Source organism: Hypanus sabinus, chromosome 18 (assembly GCF_030144855.1).
Source record: "Hypanus sabinus isolate sHypSab1 chromosome 18, sHypSab1.hap1, whole genome shotgun sequence".
NCBI lineage: Eukaryota > Metazoa > Chordata > Chondrichthyes > Myliobatiformes > Dasyatidae > Hypanus > Hypanus sabinus.
Window position 1 is genome coordinate 8,399,218 of NC_082723.1, and position 24,144 is coordinate 8,423,361.

At 43.5% G+C, this 24,144-nt stretch overlaps 1 non-coding gene across 1 annotated transcript; it reads right to left on the reverse strand.

Annotated features, from left to right (window-relative positions):
* Positions 1 to 6,647: 6,647 nt before the first annotated feature.
* Positions 6,648 to 6,761, reverse strand: trnal-caa (transfer RNA leucine (anticodon CAA)). The gene is made up of 2 exons: positions 6,724 to 6,761; positions 6,648 to 6,682 (listed from the first exon to the last, which is right to left on the reverse strand). It is a non-coding gene; the product is annotated as a tRNA-Leu (tRNA).
* Between the last annotated feature and the right edge of the window lie 17,383 nt (positions 6,762 to 24,144).

Sequence of the window (24,144 nt, forward strand, 5' to 3'; positions counted from 1 at the left end):
TCCAAACTTGCAAGTTTAGTATCCAGAAGATTAGAAATTGCCTCGAGGGATAAAGGCTCTTTAGACGATTTCTTAGCTGTAGCCATTTTAAGTTTGAAAAGATTAGATCAAGTATTGTTTTAGAGAAAAAGTAAATCGTAAGTATCAACCCATATGATTAAGTACGAAAAGATTTGATTAAAGGGTGATTATAGTTTAAAAAGTGAAGAGCGCCTAAAAGGCAGATGTCTACGTCGTCATCTTGAAACTCCGCCTAGGGATAGTTTCAAGTCTATAGAAAAGGGAGGACACTGCAGAGGGCGTGTCCATCGAGTCGGTGTGGGTGGAAGTCAGAAATAGGAAGGGAACAATCACGTATGCTGGGAGTAGTCTATATGCCCCCAAATAGCCCTCGGGACACTGAGGAGCAGAGAAGCAGGCAGATTTTAGAATGGTGCAGGAAATACAGGGTTGTAGTTATGGGTGATTTCAACTTCCCTCATATTGACTGACACAACCTGACTGCAAGGGGGATAGATGGGGCTGAATTTGTCAGATGTGTTCAAGAAGGATTCCTGATACAGTATGTGGACTGGCTGATGAGAGGAGAAGCCATACAGGATCTAGTTCTAGATAATGAACCTGATCAGGTGGCAGAGCATTTTGGTGAGAGTGACCTCAACTCCCTTAGCTTCAGCATTGCTACGGAAAAGGATAAAAACAGGCAATGGGAAAGTGCTTAACTGGGGAATGGCTAACTGAAGGGATGAGGCAGGAACTAGCGTGAGTAAATTGGAGACAGATGTTCAAAGGTAAAAGCACAGAAGTAATGTGAAGGAAGTTTAGGGAACACTTGTGCTGGGTTCAGGATAGGTCCCACTGAGGCAAGGCAAAAATGGTAGGAAAAGGGAACCGTGGCTGACAAAACCTGTGAGGCAACTCGTTAAGAGAAAGAAGAAAGCATATGTTAGATATAAGAAGCAGGAAGCATGAGAGGGTCATGAGAAATATTGGATAGCCAGGAAGGAGCTTAAGAAAGGATTTAGGAGAGCTTGAAGGGGGCATAAGAAGGCCTTGGCATCCAGGATTAAGGAAAACTCCAAGGTGTTCTATGCGTATGTGAAGACCAACGATGACAAGAATGAAGATGGGGCCGCAAAAGGATAAAGAGGTCAACATGTGCCTGGAGGCGCAGGAGGTTGGAAAGTTACTAAATGGATACTTTGCTTCAGTATTCATAAGTGAAAAGGATCTTGATCAGGGTGAGGTCGAAATAGAACAGGCCTATGTGCTGGAGAATGTGGAGATTAAGAAGGAAGAAGTGTTGGATCTTCTTAAAAAACACAAATCCCCAGGTCCAGACGAGATATACCCCAGGTTGCTGTGGCGAGTGAGAGAAGAAATCGCTGGAGCAGTAGCTATGATCTTTGAATCCTCTTTGGCTGCAGGGGAGGTGCCGGAGGATTGGAAAACGGCTAATGTAGTTTCCTTGTTAAAAAAGGTAACAGACAAACCTGGTGAGACCTGGTATAGACCGGTGAGTCTTACGTCGGTGGTCTGCAAACCATTGGAAAAGATTCTTAAGGACAGGATCTACGAGCATTTGGAGAAGTACAGTCTACTCAAGGATAGTCAACATGGCTTTATGAAGGGAAGATCGTGCCTCACGGGCCCAATTGAGTTTTTTGAAGAGGTAACAAAATAAATTGATGAGGATAGGGCGGTAGATGTCGTCTACATCGATTTTAACAAGGCATTTCACAAAGTACCCCGCGAAAGACTCATCCATAAAGTCATGAGGCATGGGATCAGCGGATCCTTGCTGTTCGGATAAAAAAATGGTTACGGGAGTTGTGGAAGGAAAGTATTCCGCCTGGAGTTCGGTGACTAGTGGAGTGCTACAAGGATCAGTCCTGGGACCCCTGCTCTTTGTGATGTTTATAAATGACCTGGATGAAGACACAGGAGGATGGGTGAGTAAGTTTGGGATTAACACTAAGATTAGAGGAGTTATGGATGGAGCTGTAGGTTGTCGAAGGTTACAAGAAGGTATGTACTGGATGCAGAGTTGGCCAGAATAGTGGCAGATGGAGTTCAATCCGATTAAGTGTGCGGTGATGCATTTGAGAAGGACAAACAAGAAGTCTGAGTACAGGTTTAATGGTCGGATACTTAAAAGTGTGGATGAACAGAGAGACATTGGGGATCAAATCCATTCATACCTCACAGTCGCTGCACAGATTAATAGAATAGTTAAGAAGGCCTATGGGATGCTAGGCTTCTTTAAATGGGGGATTGAGTTCAAGAGTAAGAAGGTCATGTTGCAACTCTACTAAACTTTGATGAGACTACACAGGGTATTGTTTTCCTTTCTGGTCACCTGATTATAGGAAGGATGTGGAAGCTATGGAGAGGGTGCAGCGGAGATTTACAAGGACATTGCCTGAATTGGAAAACAAGTGTTTTGAGGCATGGTTAGCTGAGCTGGGACTTTTTTCTTTGGAGCATAGAAGAATGAGAGGGGTCTTCATAGAGGTCTACATGATTATGAGAGGCATAGATAAGGTGATAGCCAGTACCTGTTTCCCAGGGCACGAATAGCAAACACCAGAGGCCATGCATACACAGTTAATTTAAGGGAGAGAAGTTTATGGGAGTTATCAGGGGTAATTATATTTACACAGAGGGTTGTGAGTGCCTGGAATGACTTGCCAGGGATTATGGTGGAGGCTAAAACATTAGAGATATTGAAGAGCCTCTTGCACAGGCAAATGGATGAAAGAAATATATGGTTTGGCTCAAAATCGAGCGCTGAAGGGTCTGTATTGTGCTGTCATATCCTGGTGTCTAGTGTCTTCTGGTGTCATTTACAATCCGTGTCCACGTAATTGCCATTGGTGCCTGTTAGTGCCCTTGGAATTCCGGGGCTTAGTACTGATAAGTACCCATACAATGGCTACTTTTCGTTGAAGCTGGCATTTATGGAAGCAGATGTTGGAGTAACTGAGACTATGGAAACGGATGGAACTTTTTTATTCTTCTGAGAAGGTTCCAAGGAGCAAGCAAAGAGAGAAGTAGAACACCTTGTCCATTCACCATATGTTTAGAGCTGCTTTTAAGAAGGTGCAAGTTCCTGCTAAGTAGGATTATGAGCGGAACGGAGGAACTGTGAGCTGCATCCCGTCTAATCCTGTCATGTTGCATTCCGGGAGCAGCTAGAGTGACCGGAAACCCTACATTTGCTGAAATGTTCGAGGAATGGAAATGGAGATTAACTGATAACGTGTTGGTACGTGAAGACGCCTTTTCCACTGGCAGTCCTGAGTTTGATTTCTCAAAGAGTACTTGCCACAGTATTAGAGCAACCGAGGGCAACCCTTTCCGAGAGAGGTCTCGCCGATTGGTTCCAGCGGGGGTTCCTGACATTCATCCGCAGCTGATGAAACAGAGGGAAGCTGTGTTTAGTCATGGAGCAGGAGCGCCTAAGACGCCGGGAGACACGAGTGATAGACACGGGGAGAGATGGTCCAGTAGTCAGCTGGGTGACACGAGTGATAGAGACTGTCCAAGGGGTGATTTGATGTGCGAACCACTCACTCTTCTGAATTCCCCTGAGTAGAGACCAAGAACCAGCACATGCTTCTCGCATGTCAAAGCTTTCAACCCGGGAATAATTTTCTAAACCACCTCTGAACCGTCTTCAGTGACAGCACAACCTGTCTCAGACAAGGGGCTCCAAACTACTCACAATACTCGAGGTAAGGCCTCATCAGTGCATTTTAAAACCTGAAAGTTCCATCGCTGCATCCATACTCCATTCCTCTGGAAATGATCGCGAACATCGCATTGGCCTTCCTCACCACTTTCGCAACCTGCATATTCACTTTCAGGGAATGCTGGACGAACAACGTTGAGTCCTTTTGCACCTCAGATTGTCCAATTTTCTCTACGATTAGAAAATAGCCTTCCATTTTACTTCTTCTGCTCAAGTGCAGCACCATACATTTCGTGGCAGTGTTTTATGTCTGCCACTTCTTTGCCCATCCTCCTCATCTTCCTCTGTCCTTTTGTAGACTTTCTACTTCCTCCAGATTTCCTGCACCTCCACCTATCTTCATCTGGACCGCAAACCTGTCCGTATGGTCATCAATTCCAGCATCCAAGTCATTAACATATAAAATAAGAGTATTCATCCCTCAGTTGTACTCTATCCTGCAGTTCTGTTATATATTATGCTACCTCAATTGCAACTCTCTTTATACTTAATCTAATACGCTTATTTTGTCCAGATTTTATTTTTATAACTTTTTAAATCACATTTACTATCTGTATTAAGTGTTTCACCTTTACCGTGAATAATTTCAAATCGTGCATATTCGATCCTCTGTCAATGTGTAATTCATCTGGTCGTCTCTGAGGGAGGTTAAATCTAAACAAACTCCAGTGAGCTTCATAGTCGCCCTGGATTATTGCATAAAATAACAACTAATATTGCTATTATAATTTTTCTTTCACTTGACTTTGCACAGATTGTTGCATTGTACACATTGAGTGTTTTGACCATCCTGGTTCATGGATTTTATTCTGTTTCTTGGATGCCCGCAGGAATGTCAATCTCTTTGCTTCAAATGGTGATATATGGATTTAGATATGCTGAGATGCAAAATTTACTTTCTACTCTGAACTTTGAATCAATTGGGCCAAAGGTTATTTTCCAAGCTGTACAACTTAAGATATCTGCATTGCAAAACAAGGAAGAGTGGCCTGTTAAACAACGGAAAGTGAATATAATCCAGTCCGGAATGATCAATCTGCTATTCCCAAATCCAGAAAGGTGTTAAACACAAGTTACGGAGCTCCGCAGCAGATGTACGCTTAAGAACGACAATGTAAAATGTTGTTTCAATATAGAGATCAACAACGTGTTTGAATGGCCCCGAAGTCATTCTGTCCAAACAACAGCCACGGATAAGAAGGTGACACAGACAGTCTTCAACGAGGCCTCTTCCTCATCAAAATCTGCAGTCTGAATCCCATGTAACCCGTTGTTCTGCACTCTGTTGAGACTAAAACAAAATCTTTATCTTAATTGTGTCTTTCTCATACTCCCAAACATACCACACTTTGATCGCTGCAGTAAAAATACAGTGATTGCATTATAAATAACAGCACGTGAAAAACAGAGTATTTGTCGGGAGTGGGGTTCGAACCCACGCGTTGGAGATCAGAACAATCGCGTTTACTAGGAAGCGACTTTCTCTCCTTAAGTCTGGCGCCTTAGACCACTCGGCCACCCTGATAGCACCTGTTGTACTCTCTCCACATGCCAGATAAACAGCTGTATTTTGGAATAGTCTGAATGTGTGCTTTGATGAGAGGGTATACATACAAACACATTCTATATCCTGGGATTTTAAATGAATATGGACGTGATGCATTTTCTCAGGTTGCCGAGCATGTGCGAAGTCAGGGCGCACAGCATCACAACACTGGAATTGTGCTGCACCCCGTTCAGGCCATCCTCCATAGAGAGGATGACGCGGATTCGGAGAGTGTGCAGAAGAGCATCACCAAGATGCTACCTGAATTAGACTGTTTGTGCAATAACGGGAGTTTAGTTAAACTTGTTCTTTTTCTCTGGAGGTGAGGAGGGATCTGATACACGTGTCTTAGATTTTCAGGCACAGATATTGGTAGAGCACGCAGAAGTTGTCTCCATTCCAGGGTTTACATTTCTTTAAACGATCCACTCTTAGGGCATACATTTCAACTAAGAGGGGATCGTTTTAAACAAGATGTGCCAACACACTATCACTCTATGTCACAAGACCAAGGACTGATTGTTGTCCTCAGCAGAGGGAAAACCAGAGGTCTTTGAGCCAGTTCTTGTAGGATCAGAGGCGGGGCGCGTCAGTAACTTTAAATTGTTGGTACAACTCTCTCCTCTACTTTCTTAGGAGACTGCGGAAATTCTGCATGACATCAAAAATCTGGATGAGCTTCTATAGATGTGTCGTAGAGAGTATACTGTCTGTCTGCAACAAGACGTGGTACGGAAATACCATACCTTTGAAGGAAAATCTTTAAAAAGTTAATGAATTCGGCTCAGTCCATCACGGGAGAACACTTCCAAACATTAAGCAGATCCCTATAAAACGATGTCATTGGAAAACAGCATCCACCGTCAGAGGTCGTCACCATCCTGCCATGTTCTTTTGCGCTGCTGCCATCGGGTAGATGGGAGAAGAGCCTCAGGACTCGCACCACCACGTTCAAGAACAGTTACTACCAATCAGCAATTAGACCTTTGATCAACAGGTGATAATGTACGCTCAAGTGCCCATCCATTGAATAACCTGACAACCAATGATTTCACTTCATAAGCTTTTCTATATTGAACAGCTGAGTATGCCAGGAGGAGCTCAGCAGACCAGGCAGCATCTGTGGAAAAGCGTAAGCAGTCGGCGTTTCGGGCCGAGATGCTTCACTGTGAACTTTTTTTTTCTGAATAAATCACTCACCTAGAATTCGGTGCATGGTGATCTGTAGTAATATGATGAACAATATGATGAATATTATCCTCCAACAGTTTTTCTAAAACTCTTCAACAACCTAGGTTTTGTTTGCAGAAATACCGTCGCCTCGATTGAACGCTTAAAGACAAATTTTGTCAGGAGTGGGATTCGAACCCACGCCCCCAGATGGAGACCAGAACCCTCCCGTTTGTCGGAACGACTTTCATTTCTTGAGTCTGGCGCCTTAGACCACTCGGCCACCCTGACAACTTTTGATTTGTGTTTGAGAACGGAATAAATGCCTGATTTGTAAGAAACGTCATTTACACACAAACACATATATCATCCTGTCAATCGGAAAAGAAATCGAGAGAGTTACAGTTTGCTCAGGTTAGGCAGCTTGTGTGGAGAGTGAAGCTGTAAAGTATTACAATTCGAAGACTCGTGAGACGCGTTTCGAAAAGGATTTGGGAAGGACGTTTGTTGAGATGAATGAGAACGCTTGGAAGACTCAGTGTTTTCACATTTATGGAAGCGGAGAAATAAACGTCAATAGACAGGATTGAATCTAAAAACAATATTTGGGAGTTGATCGCAATAACGTCAACAGAAACCGAACGCAGGATGTTCAATTATACGGTGCAACGCTGCTTTACAGATGGATGTTGGTAGGTAGACTACAAGGCCCAATAATCTGATGATTTTGGAAGAAATCCAAAATGTGACAAGGTTCACAAGAACATAAGTCATCGTGCATAAAGGCCGTTTGATCTGCTGTGTCTGGTTCATCATTCCGTCATGGATGAGTTATGACAGTCAGAATGTTGTGCAGGCTTTCCGGTCAATATGATGGAGAGGAAACAGAAGTGTTTGGGACGTTCGAGCAGCGGCCTTTCTGAGAGTGAGATGAGACGCTTACAAGAAGGTAATTCGCTCAGGTTCTCTGATCCACTGAACACATTAAAATAAGACAGGGACCGGCTCTGGACGCCATCGATTCAGTAAAAGGCTCCTCGCCGAATGTGGACGACGGGAAGGCCTCCAGAGTTCCTGATGACGACATCTGCGGGAAGTGCACACAAATCCGCCCTAGGGTGCTGGATTTGAATCTGGATGAACTCCGCTTCATTCAGGGCCACGGACGTGATGGACCAGAACATATAGAGTGGTAGGACAGCCAGGGTGCAGGACACAGAAAACTGGGTGACAATCTGGAGGAAAAAGCGTTTAAAGACCCAGTGCAGACTATCTGTATGGCCATCACCGTCAGCAACAATTGGATGCCGTTTCTGGTTGGATGACCCAGCAGAGGAAAGACATAGAGGTCGGATCGCTGGCACCGAGTATGGTCTGTGACTCAGAATGGTAAGGGAAGAACAGATTCATGGATGGTATGTTGCCCTCCCGTGTGCCAGGGTCCGGGACAACTTGGATTAAGGCTTGAACATTCTTCAGTAGGAGCGTGAGCCGGCAGGGGTTGGCTCCATCTCGGTTCCAATGACATCGGTAGGAACAGTGACGAATTTCTGTAATGGAAATTCAGAGATTTAGGTGCTGTGGTGTAGGGCAGGATCGTCGGGGTTCTGACAGCGACTCGTGTCGCGTCCTAATCAGGCCAGTAAAGGAAATATGATGCAGATTAACACGTGACTAAGGGTCTGGTTCAGGAGGGAGGCCATACGATTTTTCGATCATTGATCTCTCTTCCAGGGAACCTGGGACCCATTGATAAAGACGATTTGCACGTGAACTAGAAATGCTAATATCCTGCCGAAGGTTAGCTAGCGCTGCATGATTAAGTTTAAACTACATTTGCAGGGAGGTGGGAAGGAGTGTGCCGACATTTTGATAAGATCTCACACAACGGCAGGCAGGTACGACTAGTGCCCTGCACTGCGTGTACTTCAGTAGCAGAAGTATCGGAGAATGAGTCAATGAACTCTGGGCTTGGATCAAAACCTGGAATCATGGTAACTTAGCCGTTAATGAGACTTGGTTGCAGAAGAGTCTGGTCTGGCATTTCAGTATCCCTGAGTTCCTTTGTTTCAGAGTGATAGAGCGGGATGGAATAAAGCAGGAAAAGTAGCGATAATAGTCAGGGAAAATGTCACGGCTGACTTCAGTCAGGACAGATGCAGAGTTAAACTATTGTGGTTTTATGAGTGAAACTGAAAAAGAGGAAAGGTGTGATCACGTTAATCGGGATAGTTTACTGACCACCCAATAGTCAATAGTATTTAGACGGCCAATGTTGAGGAGATATCGCTGTTTATTGCAAATCATTACGGTTGTTAGAGTAGGCGCTTTTAACATTCCGCACATTGATTGTTAATTCCACACTTTTAAAGGACTATATGGGTAGGAAATCGTCCAAAGTGTTCAGAATTTTTTTTAAAAAATTGTGCGTTTACGAGCTTCCGAGAGCGTGTGCGATACTTGATATACTATTATGAAATTAATGAGTCGGGGCAAGAGATAGAAGCTTGATTTAATGAACTCGTTGTACCTCGTGATTACAATACCATTGGTTTCAATGTAAATATGTAAACGAGCTTTTTGCTCGTTGTCGTTTGTGCGTTGAGAATTTTCTTTGGAGAAAGGTCAATTTTGACGGTATCAAAAACACTTAACTAGTGTCGATTGGGGACGGACGTTTTCTGGTAAGTGGGACGCATTCAGAAATGAGCCAAATATCTGTACATGTACTCAGTGAATGACCACTCTCCTTTGTCTTGCACTCTTCCAAATCACATTATTTTACAAACACTAATACACAAAATTCATGGAAACATACAATAGTTTTATTTGAGAAGCAGCCCAATAGTGTATATTATGGAGCTTGGTCCACACACCATAATCGGGAAAAAATGCAGTTCTATACAATTGATAAATGATCACAAATATTGAATAAAACATGAATGTTCAAATGAAATCCAGGCTGGAGGCGTTACTTTTACCTTGCGACTGTGTTTGCTAATTATGTTAACAATTATTCCGTATTGCCTTCCTAAACACGGGTCTCAGTGTCGGCTAATAATCCCATCCTTTGCCAAGACGCTCGCTGATGGGTTGAAGATCAGAGTGAGGATTCACCGTCGGGATCACTAGAAGTAGAGGGTAGTACGAAACTTCGGGAAAGCCCAAACAGAAGTTTTTTTTGGCACTGTGATTGATTTGACCAGTGGAATTGTTTCTCACTTTGAGTTCCTATTGACATTAATGGATCTGGTGTTGAGAGGGTGAATTGCTTCGAATTCCTCGGCATAAACATCACCGAGGATCTCGAGTGGTCTGTGCACACCAGCTCTGTGGTGAAAAAGGCACAACAGCGCCTCCTTCACCTGAGACGTTTGAAAAAGTTTGGTATGGGTTTCCAAATTCTAAGATCATTCCATAGTGGCACGATTGAGAGCAGCTTGACTGGCTGCATCACTGCCTGGTATGCACACTGTACTTCGCTCCATCGCAAGACTCTAACATCCAGGCTCATCTGTACATATGGAATTCCCACTATTCAGGACGTAAACAAAGACAGGTGTGTAAATAGGGTCCGAAGGATCATAAGAGACCCGGGTCACGCTAACCACAAACTGTTCCAGCTGCTACCATCCAGGAAACTGTACCATATTTTAAACGCCGTGAACAAAAGCTACGGGATATCTTCCACCAGGCCATCAGGCGGTTTAATCAATTGTTTTTCAATTGTTCCAACAAAACCACCATTTCCATCGCTAAATCAATGACATATAACGCAAAAAAGAATAGATCCCAACACAGACCCCTGTGAAGCACTACTGGACAACGCCTACCAGTCAGAAAACGCGCTATTTACCCGCCCCCACCACAGTCATCAGCCTCTGCTTTGTCCATGGTGGAACTTTTACTGTATTACCATGTAGCTTGTCAAGCAGCCTCATGTGTGGCACCTTCTCAAAAGCATTCGGAAAATTTCATTTGTCCGGCTTGTTCCCCCTTGAAAGAATTGCATTAGATTTCTCGGGCAAGATTTTCCCTGGATAATGCCATGCTGACTCCGGCCTCGTTTCTCATGTGTCTCCAAGTACACTGAGACATCATCCCTAATAATTAACTCGGACATCTTCCAAACCTCTGTGGTCAAACAAAATGGCTTAGATTTTCCTTTCTTCTGTCTCTCCCTGCTTGAAGAATGAAGTGACATTTACAATTTTCCATTCCTCCGGAAACATTGCAGACCGAGTAGTTGTTGCAAGTTCATTTATAATACTTCACCATGTCTTCAGTCAACACTTTCACAACTATGGCGTGTGCACCGTATGGTCCATCTTGTCTACCTTCAGATATTTGAGTTACTCACTAACCTTCTCTCCCGTCATGGTAACTTCACACACTTCATACCCCTGACACCTCAAATTTCCAACACACTGCTAGCGTCTTCCACAGCGAAGCCTGATGAAAAATATTTATTTAGTTCTTCCGGTATTTGGTGGTCCCACATTGCTACATCTCCAGCATCGTTGTTCAGCGATCTGATGTCCAGTCTTGCTATTTTTCTTACTTTTTATGTATGAGGAAGAGTTTGATGTCCTTACTAATATTATTCGCTAACTTACTTTGGTACTCGATCTTTCCCTTCATAATCACTTTCCAGTTCTCCAACTTCACACTAATCTTGCTCAATTGTTCACCCTCTCTTTTGCTTTTAATTTTCGTTTTGAAATCCCGTATTAAGACCAGAAAACCATAAGATACAAGTGAAAGTATTCCATTCGGTCTGTTGAGTCTGCTACACCAGTCAATCATGGGTTGATCCAAATCTTCCAGTCATCCTCACTCCCCTGTCTCTTCACCACATATTCTTTGATGACCTAGTTAAACAAGAACCTATCTATTCCTTAATTAAATACATCCAATGTCCTGGCCTCCACAGACGCTCGTGGCAACAAGTTCCACTGATTTACCACCCTCTGTCTAAGCTAATTTGTCCTCATCTCAATTCTAAATGGACATTCCGCAATCCTGAAGTCGTGCCCTCTTGTCCAACCTATGCTTCCCTGGCTTCACCAACTTCCCTGTGATTCCATGGGCTCTTATCCTGTTAAGCAGCCTCACGTGTAGCACCTTGTCAAAGGCTTTCTGAAAATCCTAGTACACCACTTCTACTGCATCTCCTTTCACTACCCTGCTTGTAATTTCCTAATAAAATCGCAACAGGTTTGTCAGACAGGATTTTCCTTTCAGGCGTTAGCCTACCTTGCTAAGTGCCTCTAGATACTCGGTGATCTCATCCCTTTCAAGCGATTCCAACAAATTTCCAAACACCGATATCAGGCTAACTGGTTTCTAGTTTCCGTTCTGCTGCCTCCCAGCATTCTTAAATAGGGGAGTAACATTTGCAATTTAAAATTTTCCAGTCTTCCGCTGCAATGCCAGAATTCATCAATTCTTGAAAGATCATCGTTAATGCTTCCGCAATCTCTCCAGCTACTGATGGTACTTTCCATCAGGTCAGGAGATTTATCCACTCACAGACGAGGAAGCTTCCTGAGCACCTTCTCAGTCGTAGTTTTCCCTGCATAAATTTCACTTCCAGGACACTCTTGAATGTCCAGTTTACTGCAGTCGTCTTCCAATCTGAAGACTGATGCAAAATGCACATTCGGATCCTCTGCCGTGGTGTTAGCCATGGTTGTGTCATCATTTCTTTAAAATATATTTTTTTCTCTTTGAGATGTATATATCTTGTGCCTTCCAGATTGTTTCCGCGTATTCCAGACATTGCAGTTCAGCTGTCATCCCTGCCAGTGTTTTTTTTCTTTCTCAATCAGTTCTGGCCGAATCCTCACTCAGCCTCTGTAATTCCGATTACTCCACTGATATACTGATACATTTGTCTCTAGCTTCTTCTCAAATTTAAGGGGGAATTCGATCATGTTATGATCACTTTCTCCTAAGAACTCTGATAGCTGGAGCTCTCTTATCAATTTTGGTTCATTGTGCATCACCCAGTCCAGAAGAGCCGATCCATTGAGCTCAAACACGAGGGGCTCTGATAAGCCATCTAGTAGATATTCTAGAAATTATGGATCCCGTAATGAAGCACCCACCTGATATCCACCAATCTACATGCATATTGAAGAACTCCATGACAATTGTAACATGGCCTTTCCAGAATGCATCTTTTACGTCCCGTTGTAATCTGTAGGCCACATCATTACTACTGTTTCGGGGTCTGTACACCCAGCAGTGTTTTGTTTTTAACTTTGCGGTTCTTTCGCCCTATCACAAATAATTCAACACAATGGAACCCTATGTCCCCCTTTCTAATGATACCATGTTGAACCAACAGAGCGACGCCGCACGATCTGCCCTTCTACCTATCCTTTCCAGACAATGTCCCTTGGACATTGAGCTCCCAGCTATAATATTCTTTCAGCCCAGATTCAGTGATGCCTACAACATCAAACCCAGCAAGCTGTAACTGTGCTGCAAGTTCATCCACTTTATTCCGCTTTCTGCACCGAATCCAGCTATAACTCTTAGAGTCCTGCATTCGCCATGTTTGCTTTTGTCGCGCTATCCTCAACAATTTAACTCTTGACATCGTCGGAGGTGTTCCCAACATCTGTCTGAAAAACCTCTCCTCTACGTAACTGCTCTGGCACTCTGATTCCAATCTCCCTGCAACTCTAGTTTAAAACCCTCAAACGAACCTTCCTTCTAGGATACTAGGCCCTTTTCGTTCAGGTGAACAGCATCCATTTCCCATAAGATCTTTTCTTCCACCTTCTCTGGAAGAGAGCCCTCGAGATCCATTAATCTTATTCACTCGGCCCTACACCAACTCAACAGCCAAGCATTAAACTGTATAATCTTCCTTGTTCTTCCCCCACTAGTACGTGGCAAACTTGATATCACAATCCATAATATCCTGCCTTTTAATTTAGCACCCAGTTCTCTGAAATCACTCTGCAGTACCTCGTCAATCGCCATACCTATGCCATTGACCTTACAGAACATGACATCTGGCTGTTCAGCCGGCCATTTTAGAATGCAGAGGACCCTGATCCTGAGAGACTGTAGGGAACACTCTATCCGGGAAACTTGTTCTTGTTCACAATCCTACTTCCTGTTTCCATAACTAATGAATCCCCTGTCACGATAGTGTACCTTTATTTCCCCTTATCCTCTGAGCCACAGAGGCATACTCAGCGCCAGAGACGAGACCACTGTAACATTACTCTGTTAAATCATTCTCATCGACAATATCCAAAGTGATATTGCCTGTTGTTGAGGGGGAGGAGGGTGACTGCCGGGTACACTGCATTGGCTCCTTAATACCTTACCCCGTCTTGACGCTCATGTGCTTTGTGTTATCCACCTGGGGTGTAACATCCTCTCTATATTTCCTATCTACCACCCATTCAGCCTCTTGTATATTCCGGATATCATCCAGTACCATCTCCATCTCCTTAATACGGTTTGTAAGAACCTGCAGCTGGATGCACATCTCGAAGTTTTAGTGCTACCGAATCTAGAGGTGTTACTGTTTTCCTACATCCCACAAGCGGAGCATTGCACAATCTTGACTGTCATCTCTACACAGCTGAGCAGATATACAGAAGAGAAGTGACCATAAAACCTCGAGCTTTTCTTTCTTTCGCTTTCTCTGAGTCAAAATTTTCTTCGTTGAAGGTTCGGCTAAACCCTTAAGACCACCACTCCGACTATCGCCAAGCAGACGATATCTGCTGCGCTTGTCCCTGACCACTTTTAATTTGCTCTTATTAATTAATCCCAATCGACTATTGGTCACTCGTCAAAAATATATTACCCTCGTAGAACCGCTCCTGCCTGTTTATCCCCTTGCGGTGAATCTGATTGAGGCCCTCTCTACTCCAGATCGGGCTTTGGTCAAAGCTTCATTACGCTGCCGCGACCCCTCTTGCATTTGCTTCTCGGACGGTGGAATTCTTGAATCTCCTTTTCTCCAATCTGCCGATGTCCGGATTGTCCGCAGGTCAAATCTTCATTGATTATATTGATTGTAATGAGAATTGTACAGGTTCCCTCACCAGATGCTCACCGGGTCCTTGGAGATGTTTGTGCCGGTTAATAGGTGGTAAAGCAGCCCTGTGACCTGCTTGATCATTGCTCCGGGCACTGTTTCAAGAGTTGTAAAACTGTGTTGAAGATTTCTAAAACTCTCTCAGGCCGTGTTTGGAGTGTTGTATGCAGAACTTGCTGCTTCATTGCAGGAGGTAATTGGAAGATCTGGAGCGGATGAAGGAACAACCTATCAGATGAGAGGATGTGTGTCATTAGGAGATGTTGAATAAACATGTTCTGTTTCCTCTGGAGCGGCCGATGCTGAGTGAGGGTATAGAGAAGTTTTATCAGCAGAAAAAAGCAAAATAAACTTCCATTTTGCTCGCTGTGTCGGAATACGAACTAGATGCATGCATTAAGTGTGAAAGAATTTAAAGGCGATCTCTGAGACTGTTTTTCACAACGAGTGTTGGGCACGTGGATCGACCTGTGAGATTTGGATGTGCGGATATTCAGGGAAGCAGATTCGCCGAATCAGTAAGTGGGAGAGACAAAGCTCATTACGAGTATGCACATGAAATGTTTTTTTTGTAGACAAACATTGAAGTACGCGACTAAACGTCTGCTGTAAATCGAACAGGTATTTACCTAAAGCACACTCAGTTATTATAGTTCCGTCAACAAATGTCCAACAGCACACCAGCATCCTTGTGCCCCGGAACGCCAACATCTTCACCCAAAGTGTAACAGATCCACCCCTTCCCGCACTGCCTAAACCTTATCGACCGACTGTTTAACATATTCCTCCTGGTGAATTGTCTTCCTCGACTCGTCAGCAATGTGGGTCGGTGCAGCTTTCCTTACACCTTACAGCACATGTGACACGTTTCTGTGTGAGCACGTGATCAAAGGTCATCCGGTTCAGCAAAGCAACCAAATCCAAAAGCCACTGTTCTCCGCCTACCGTTTGTGGCTCAGGTCAGTTGTGATAGAGTTTCACTTTTTGCTACTGTTCAATTTATATGCCCCACATTTTCTGCTATGCTAGAAGTCAATTTCCCCGACGATAAATTCACTAATCCTTGCGATCGCTCCGGGCGTTCGTACAACAGGCTGAAAACAGAGAAAGTGAAGCTGTCCTTGAGCTTGATGGTTTGTGCTTCCAGGCGTTTATATCTTTTGCCCTGAGGAATCGGGAGAAGTCTAAAGATCTGGGATGATTTTGATTATTATATTGCTGGCTCAATGAGGCAGCGAGAAATCTAGACAGAGACCATGGAGAGGCGGATGGTTGCCATGATGAGCTGAGCTACCACCACAGCCGTAACGACAGAACAGTACAGTACATGAACAGGATGCTCAGCCCAATATATTGTGGGAGATAATTTAATTTGGCAATCACTACTCCAGAGAATATAATCTGTTTCATCAATACTGTGTACAATTCCTTCCATGCCGTGCACTTTTGCAGTAAGTATATCGCTGAGAGCCGGTAATACATGCATTTCCATTGAACGCCACGGGAATCGGTATCGAACTTATCTCCCCTCACCTGTAAAGTAACCTTCTGGTATTCGGCAGACCAACTGCGGGGAAATATCTACGCTGACTATTATCGCCATAATCTTATTGTCCTCGATCGAACTCCGACCCAAGATCCTTCTGCATCTCAATACTCTCCAAGCCTTTCCCATTGATGTGTTTGTACTTCATCTCTCAAAGGTTAAGGTTTCGTATTTGAGCGGCTTAAACGTTATCTATCATTTCTTCGCCAATATTTGCTGTTGAATCTGTAATATTTCATTATTTGAGTGTATTGTAAATATATTGTTTTATTAAACATTATTTCTCGTTAGCTTAAGTGTATTTAAAGTAATTGGCTTTGGTATTTTTCCTGTGATTAGACCAAGATTACCTTCGGTGATTGCTGGACTGTGGGGCTCGAGGAGCAAACGGGTTCTGTGCTAAGCTTTGTCAGGATGTGCAAAACTGTATCCCAGAATAATTTTGATGTCTGCTGAAACCCAATCTCCTCCTTCACCCCCTTCACTTATTTCCATGACCGTTTTTCCTTTTCTATCGGATTACTTTCTCCACTCCTTTAGATCTTCCATCAATCAACTTTACAGCTATTTACTTAGCCCAAGCTCTCTCTTGGTTTCATCCAGCACCTACCACCACCCAGTTTTTCCTCCAACCCCAACAAGCTTACTTTGATTTATCTTGCTTTCCATTCCAGATGAAGTGTTTTCTGCCGGAAACGTCGAATCGTTTCACATTTCCATAGAAGCTGCCTTGCATGCAGCGTTCCTCCACTATTGTGTGTGTGTTGCTTCGTCGGACGGAATTTTGTAGTTTGTAATTCTCCGTGATACGATGGTGTCGCTGTCTCGGAGGACAGTTTAATACAGGCTGCAGTTCACCGGAGTTCAGATGCTGTCGGTGAGTCAGAGGAATGTTTGATATCGGCTGTAATTTCCCAGAGCTCGGATGGCAGCACTGTATTTTAGGACTGTTTGCTGCCGGCTGTAATTATCCAGAGCTAGAATGTTGTCGCTTTCTCGCAGGATTGTTTGATGTCGGCTGTAATTCTCCGGAACTTCAGATGGTGTCACTGCCTCGAAGGATTGCTTAATATAAAATATAATTCCACCCTTGTGTTTCTTTTAAACGTTCAGCGTTCCTTTCTGTTATCAAAAACCTTTAAACATCCTGTTAACGTTTTCACTCGCTCACACATTCGATCAAAACAACTACGCGTCACTGTCACGAAATCAGCAGCAGCTATTCTAGTACTTAGCGCATGCCGTCAGATTCCTAACAAAACAGCACCTTTTTTTGTACTTTTCGCCTGTTTCATTAACATAATCAACTTAGACCATGCGAAAAACCTAACGGAGCAAAATTAGGTCATTTGGCCCACCGAGTCTGTTTCGTGTTTAGATCATGCATGATCCACTTTCCCTCTCAGCCTCAATCTCCTACCTTCTCCCCGTAAATCTCTGCCTTAAGTACGCATAGAGAATTGGCCTCCACAGCTTATTGCGGCAATGAGTTCCACAGATTGACCATACTCTGGTTAAAGATATTCCTCCTCAACTTCATTCTAAAAGGACGCCCTCAATTCTGATGCTTTACACTCTGGTTCTAAACTCCCGCATGGTCAGCAGCAAGGTGAGTGAATGAGGCCTTCTCATCGGTGTACAGTATAGGGCTGGGGGTGGTCTCGATTAGAATGACTGCAAAAACCTCTCCGCGGCAGTACACCCTTCCGAACTGTCCAGTCGATCGTTGACCCAACCGCTGAAAGAGCCCAGCTGATTTGTGTTCACTGAACATTCTGACTGGGGGTGAGTGCCCTTTCTCAGTCCACCACGCCATCGCAGTATTGTTACCGGATATCTGCTGTAACTTGGATCCCTACTTTCCACAATATGTTTTTATTTCTACTCTTCGCTCTACAACTGATCATCAGCTTTCAATATAGAATGCCATTACCAATATACTTTAGCGTGCTATTCACGGCTTTGTGTCACGCTCTCGGAGTATTCGGCATATACGAGGAGGAATAGAGTCGACGTTCAGGACTATGGGAAGGATGTGGAAACCATTGAAAGGGTGCAGAGGAGATTTTCAAGGATGTTACCTGGTTTTGGGACATGCCTTATGAAATCAGATTGCGTGAATTCGGCCAGTTCACCTTGGAGTGACGGAGGATGAGAGCTGACTTGATAGGAGTATAAGATGATGAGAGGAATAGAACGTGTGAATAGTCAGAGGTTCCCCCCAAACACCCGAGGTCTGAACTGGTTGCCACAAGAGGACACAGGTTTAAGGTGGTAGGGAATAGGTACAAAGGAGTTGTCAGGGGTATGTTTTTTACATAGAGGGTGGTGAGTGCGAAGAATGAGTTCCCACCAACGGTGGTGGAGGCGGATATGATACAGTATTTAAAAAAAAAACTTTTAATAGGTACATGGAGCTTAGAGTAGGGACATGTTAGGCAAAACCTTGTGGGCGAAAGACCTATATCGTGCTGTGGGTTTTCAATGTTTCTATGAGACACATCCATCACATAATTAGCATTGACCCTTCGGGGCATGGGTTAAAACCTGGTGTCATGGTATGGATTTGTGAGTGCGAACATATTTCGGGGTTATCGTTGACCTTTGTAATGCATTTAAAATAATCCAACTTTTTCATGTGGATCCAGCTATTTTCTCATCTGTTTGAAAGATTTGAACTGGTATAATCAATTATGCATCTGGTGAGTTTGATGCTGTGTAAAGATTTTGTGGGCACACAGATTTGTGAGTGTGTGCGGGTTTGGGCACTGATTTAGGGGTGTATGGATGCACATGGATTTTGGATGTCGGCAGATTTGGGCGTGTGACTGATTTCAATTTGTTTTCATTTTGTTTGTTCTTGCAACTTTTTCAGGTGGAGGCGATTACTTGGTGAGCTGTTTAAATATATTTTCGCTGGGATAATCACATATGCATATGGGGGTTTGAGCAGGGATGCATACTGATTTAGGGTGTATCGTCGAATAGGTGACTGCGCACGGATTTGCAGACTATCCGTGCATTTGGGGGCGTGACGAAACTCAAAATTGTCTCATTTATACGAGGGCTGACTGATACGTTCGTGGCCTGTGTTAGAAGCAGATGAATTGTACAGCTCTCGTTACATACACGTGCAGGTCAACTCTTTAAGTGATTATGCAGAATGTTTGTAGTTAATAATTAATCTCCTATCAGTGATGGGATTCCTAGCACACAAAAAGTTAAGATCAAATGATGTATTGATCTTACACAAGAATATCAGTAAACACTAGCTGTTGGGGAAGAACGCTCGCTGTGTTTTATCGTTGTCATTACATCAGACTGTGGTTACACTCCGAGCAGAGCGGGGAAAAGGAATGTTTATTGCACAGAGCTACACATCCGTAAAAGGAGTTTGTTGAATTTACACCGAAGAAATTTATGATTTATACGCTCAAATCTAAATCTAATCACTGTCCAGTTGATCAGCAGACGAAACAAAAACATGTGCAGCCTGTATTCAGTGCCCGGACGTAATGGTGACAAACGAATAATCTAATAATATCTTTACTTCGACACCTACTGTGCAAAAATTGTGCTTGCCTGATGTTTTGTCTGACGAAGAAATATGTTTTATTGTAACCTGTACGCTTTTAATGAAACCCTCTCCAGGTTTGAACACATTTCTGTCAAATGCCCAATGTGAATAAACATGTCCTCTCTGCTGTTTCGACATTTCTAAGCTTGAAGAGAAGCTCATTGTAAACCACAGCAGAGATTAATAACAGTCAAGAAGAGACGTGCTTCTTAGTTCTCGGTCGACCTTTGAAATCTTACAAATATGACATGTTATTATTCAGGGGGAAAGGAAAATAACACCCGTTTCCAAAGATTTGCAAATAATATATGAAGGTGGATACTGTTCAAAACACGAAACATTCCAAGAAGGCACACAAAGGGGGAAAAAGGTAAATAATCTGTAACCAAAGTAAAATAATCTGAATAACCGAATAGGAGCACTGGTGGCTGTTGGTTTTTGTGAGAGCTTCAATCGAGGGCAAATTGTACAAACGTAGAGCGTCACCGTTGCTTGACAATAAATACAAAGTCACTTCATTAAAAGGTGATGATGCCCCTGGATTAAAGCGTTTTCTATCATATCGACTCTTTACATCCAACGGAAAAGCATCAGCTGCCGTACAGTGATAATGTCTGTATGACTGCGGCCTGGCCTCTTGTGTGGGATACGGGTACGGGTATGGACAGTGAGAGAAACATTTTTCCTTGTTTCTTTCTGATTTAACAGCATGAGGATTTGCAGTAAAGTGAGACAGAGTGCACATGTTGAATATTATTAAGCTACGACTATATCCGGATGACATGAGAAATACTAATCAGCCACTTGTGAAAGCACAAGTGCAAAGACTGTGTGCAAAGACTACTTATCGACCACTCAGTGATATTATCTACATGTGCCGGACGGAACCCTGCTGCCGACAGTTAATTCCATCATTCTTTGTCTCTGATTCTGCCTTTCTCTCTCTCACACCTCCTGCCTTCCGCTCCTCCGCATGTCTGACGTTCTTGCCTCGTCGCTACTCCCGGCTACAAAGATAACTCCTTTTTCGAGAAAGGCTGATACTCTTTCCCTCTTCTAAAATTGACATATCCTGAGCTAATGCCGCTGTTTCAGAACCGCTGTTTGCATTTCTCATTTTACACACATCACGGAAGAATGAAATGTGATTTTGACTAATTTACCTCATTTCTTTCACGGGATTTTAAAAGTAAATACATACATTTGTTTATTATTTAAGTACCATTTTTCTACTTTATATTCAGTTAAGTCGACCGAAATATTTTTAGTTATGTTTAATTAATTTTGTAATTCCGGTATATGTAATAGAAGTATAGCAGCTACTCGGTAAACCAAGGGTTAACTCTTTCTGTCATTTCATGGTAAATAAATAACATCTTTTCAAGTTATGCGGTTGAGGTCACCGGAAGGTTTCTCTCTCTTATTAATAAGAGTCCCTTTCTCTCAGTTCCCCAGTTTCAGCGAGAGCAGCCTCTCCTGCCATGGGCAGAGAACCGGAGATGCACAAAGAGGGAAAGTAACGACAGACTAGCTCGTTCTGTCATGGAGCAGAATTCTGGAAGGACAGCTTGGAATATAGCAGGAAATGGGAAAAATATCTTCTGGATGGATCCATATATTTTTGCAGATGATGAACGGATAACGTCAGATGTTCGAGTCACGAATGCTTTAATCGCCATTCAAGTGATTTTCTACCCAGTCCTCGCTATCATTGCTCTTCCCGGTGAGTCCTTTCTAAAGATAATTCATAAAACAACATTTAACCGCACATTTTCCTTCTGACGTGTATCTCTCATCATAATAATTAATGCGGCTGGCACACATCCTAATTGATAATTAAGCAAATCTTTGCTGCATGCGCTTTCATAACTTACATTCATAACAGGACTCCTGTCTGAGGAAATATGTGCTGACAGTTGTGATGATCAGAGCAGATTTACGACAACAGTATATCTTATTATCTGTCTCCTCGTAGGAAAAGAAACCTCATTGTGAGCACTCCTCCTTCATTTCTCCCTGGTCGTTTTAACCAACATCGGTCGGAATACAAACTTAATAAAATCGTTCATAACTTTCCAGCTTTCATGTCAGCCTCATTTTCCACTGAAGCAAAGGAAGCATTCTTTCCGCGAATGTCATAACGAGTTCCCTCTTCTACATCTGGCCATCTTCCTCCCCATTGCGTTCTTAAAACTGCATTTTCTATTTGGGATCCTAAAAAATATAAAATGCGAAGATCATTACTGTATATTTTCACACCATTTGCATTTGACGGTTTTTAAAGCCCAAGTAACAGATGATAGAGCACAGGAATTTCTTGAAATATTGATTATGACGTATTGTTATGCAGACAAATCAACTTCATTGTTGCCGAGAAAGTAAAGCGTAACTGAGACTGTAACAAATACCACACGAATATAAGGGCAAACATACAAGAGAGGCGGGCAGGCTCACGGTATAATTTGAAGGTAATGTTCACTCCCAAAAGGTCGGGCCACTGGAAGATAGGTGCAATAATTGGGTTTTGGGTTGCTACTCCATTTGCCAATGCCGGTGCCCTGGGTGACGAGCAGTGACGGTTAGCTGCTTTTTATCTAATGGAACACTTAGTTCACGACAGTTGAGATGCAGCAGATTTAATGCGCCATTCAGTGCTTTTTCCTCAAGAAATACGAAATCCACCAATCATCAGACGTGGTTATCTGAAATCTCCGCTCTCTGTTTCTTTACTGGGTGTCGGTCCAACATACGGCATTGAGTGCACACAGATTAGCAAAGATGTTTAATTTTAATTGAATGGTAATCGCGACGATTGCATTATTCTGTCAGGTACGTACTGTTCTGACATTGTCACTTACTGAAAAGTGGATTACTTTATATGCTTTCTTGTAGAAAACGCTTCCTTATGTGTTTACCCTGATTGATTCCTTTCTTCGCAGTGAACACGGTGACCATATTCATCCTGTCTCGGGGAAAGTGCGGCCTCTCCGGAGTTGTCACTTGCTACCTGGTTGCCATGGCAGTGGCGGATCTTCTGGTTCTTATCATGGACCTGATATTGAGCAAAATTCCACTTATGTACATGCCAATCGACATTTTCTTCCGATTAATGAACAAGGGGTGTAATATCCACTCTGTTCTCCTTTACACTGCAACCGACTGCTCGGTCACGTTCACCTTTGATTGGTTTATCGCCATTTGTTGCCAGAAGCTGAAATCAAAATATTGCAGAGAGAAAACCGTGGCCGTAGTTTTGGAGACAGTGAGTGCCATTGGGTTTTTAAAGAATATTTACTGGTATTTTAGGCTCTCGGGGTACTACACGTGGATAGCTGTTCCACTTATTTGTAGGGTAAGAGGGCATTATTTGAATTTATTTGTCGCGACACAAATTGAACTATTTTATTACTTCCTCACCCCTGTATTCCCATTTGTGCTGGTTCTGCTGACGAACGGCCTCATCGTCAGGCATATCTTAGTCATCAGCAGAGCTCGCAGGAGACTCAGGGTTACCGGCAACAGACCGAGTTCCAGAGACCCGGAGATGGAGAAACGCAGGAAATCCTTGGTTTTATTACTGATCGTCTCGGGCAATTTCATCTTGCTGTGGGCACCTTTCACTGTGTACTCTGCGTGGGATCGGCTACATGTTTATGCCACATATGTGCGTCCACCTGATTCGCAGCGAGAGCTGGGAGTCACTCTGCAGCTCCTGAGCTGTTGTACAAACACGGCCCTTTACGCCGTTACGCACACTAAGTTCAGGGAACAGCTGAAAAATGTTGTGAAATCTCCACTCGCTCCAAATTCTGTGAAGGACTCGTGACGTTGCGGCGTCACCCGACCAAAAACCACTGAAGTTTTATCCACTGTGGGCAATTTTTGTTCCTCTGGGCCCTGCGATAACCTTGTTCCACACACACCTCCCAAACGGTAATTACATGAAAGTGCCCATTATACAGCTGCAACGCTGTTCCCTCATTCGCCGGCCAATCTTCTCATCTCTACGCGTACAGCCCCGACAGTCACGACTGAATTGGTGCTGCCATTCCACTGACGACTGAATCGGTGCTGCTTCCTGCACCCACGCTGAACCGGTCAATTTTATCTAGAGATTGCCACACCGCCCTCAGATCAACTTGGTCCCATTCCGACACCACTCTTGTCTCTCTGACCCCAACACCATTGATCTATTAGAATTCCGAATTCTATAACTATCCCTTTATTGGGCTACACACCCCTAAATGAAAGAGCGTTCCCGAATCGGCGAGCATCTCCACATTGGTGGGCGCGGCACTAAATCTGCACAAACCTGAAATAGGTGCACATCACAAACACGCTGACACCCCATAATAGATCATTCCAGAGTAGGAATTATTTCAAAATATTCCCAAAATGGGGGCATTTCGAGATTACTGATCCGTACGCACCCCAAATCTGTAGGTAACTCCAAATCTGTGCGCAGCCAGATATTCGACAT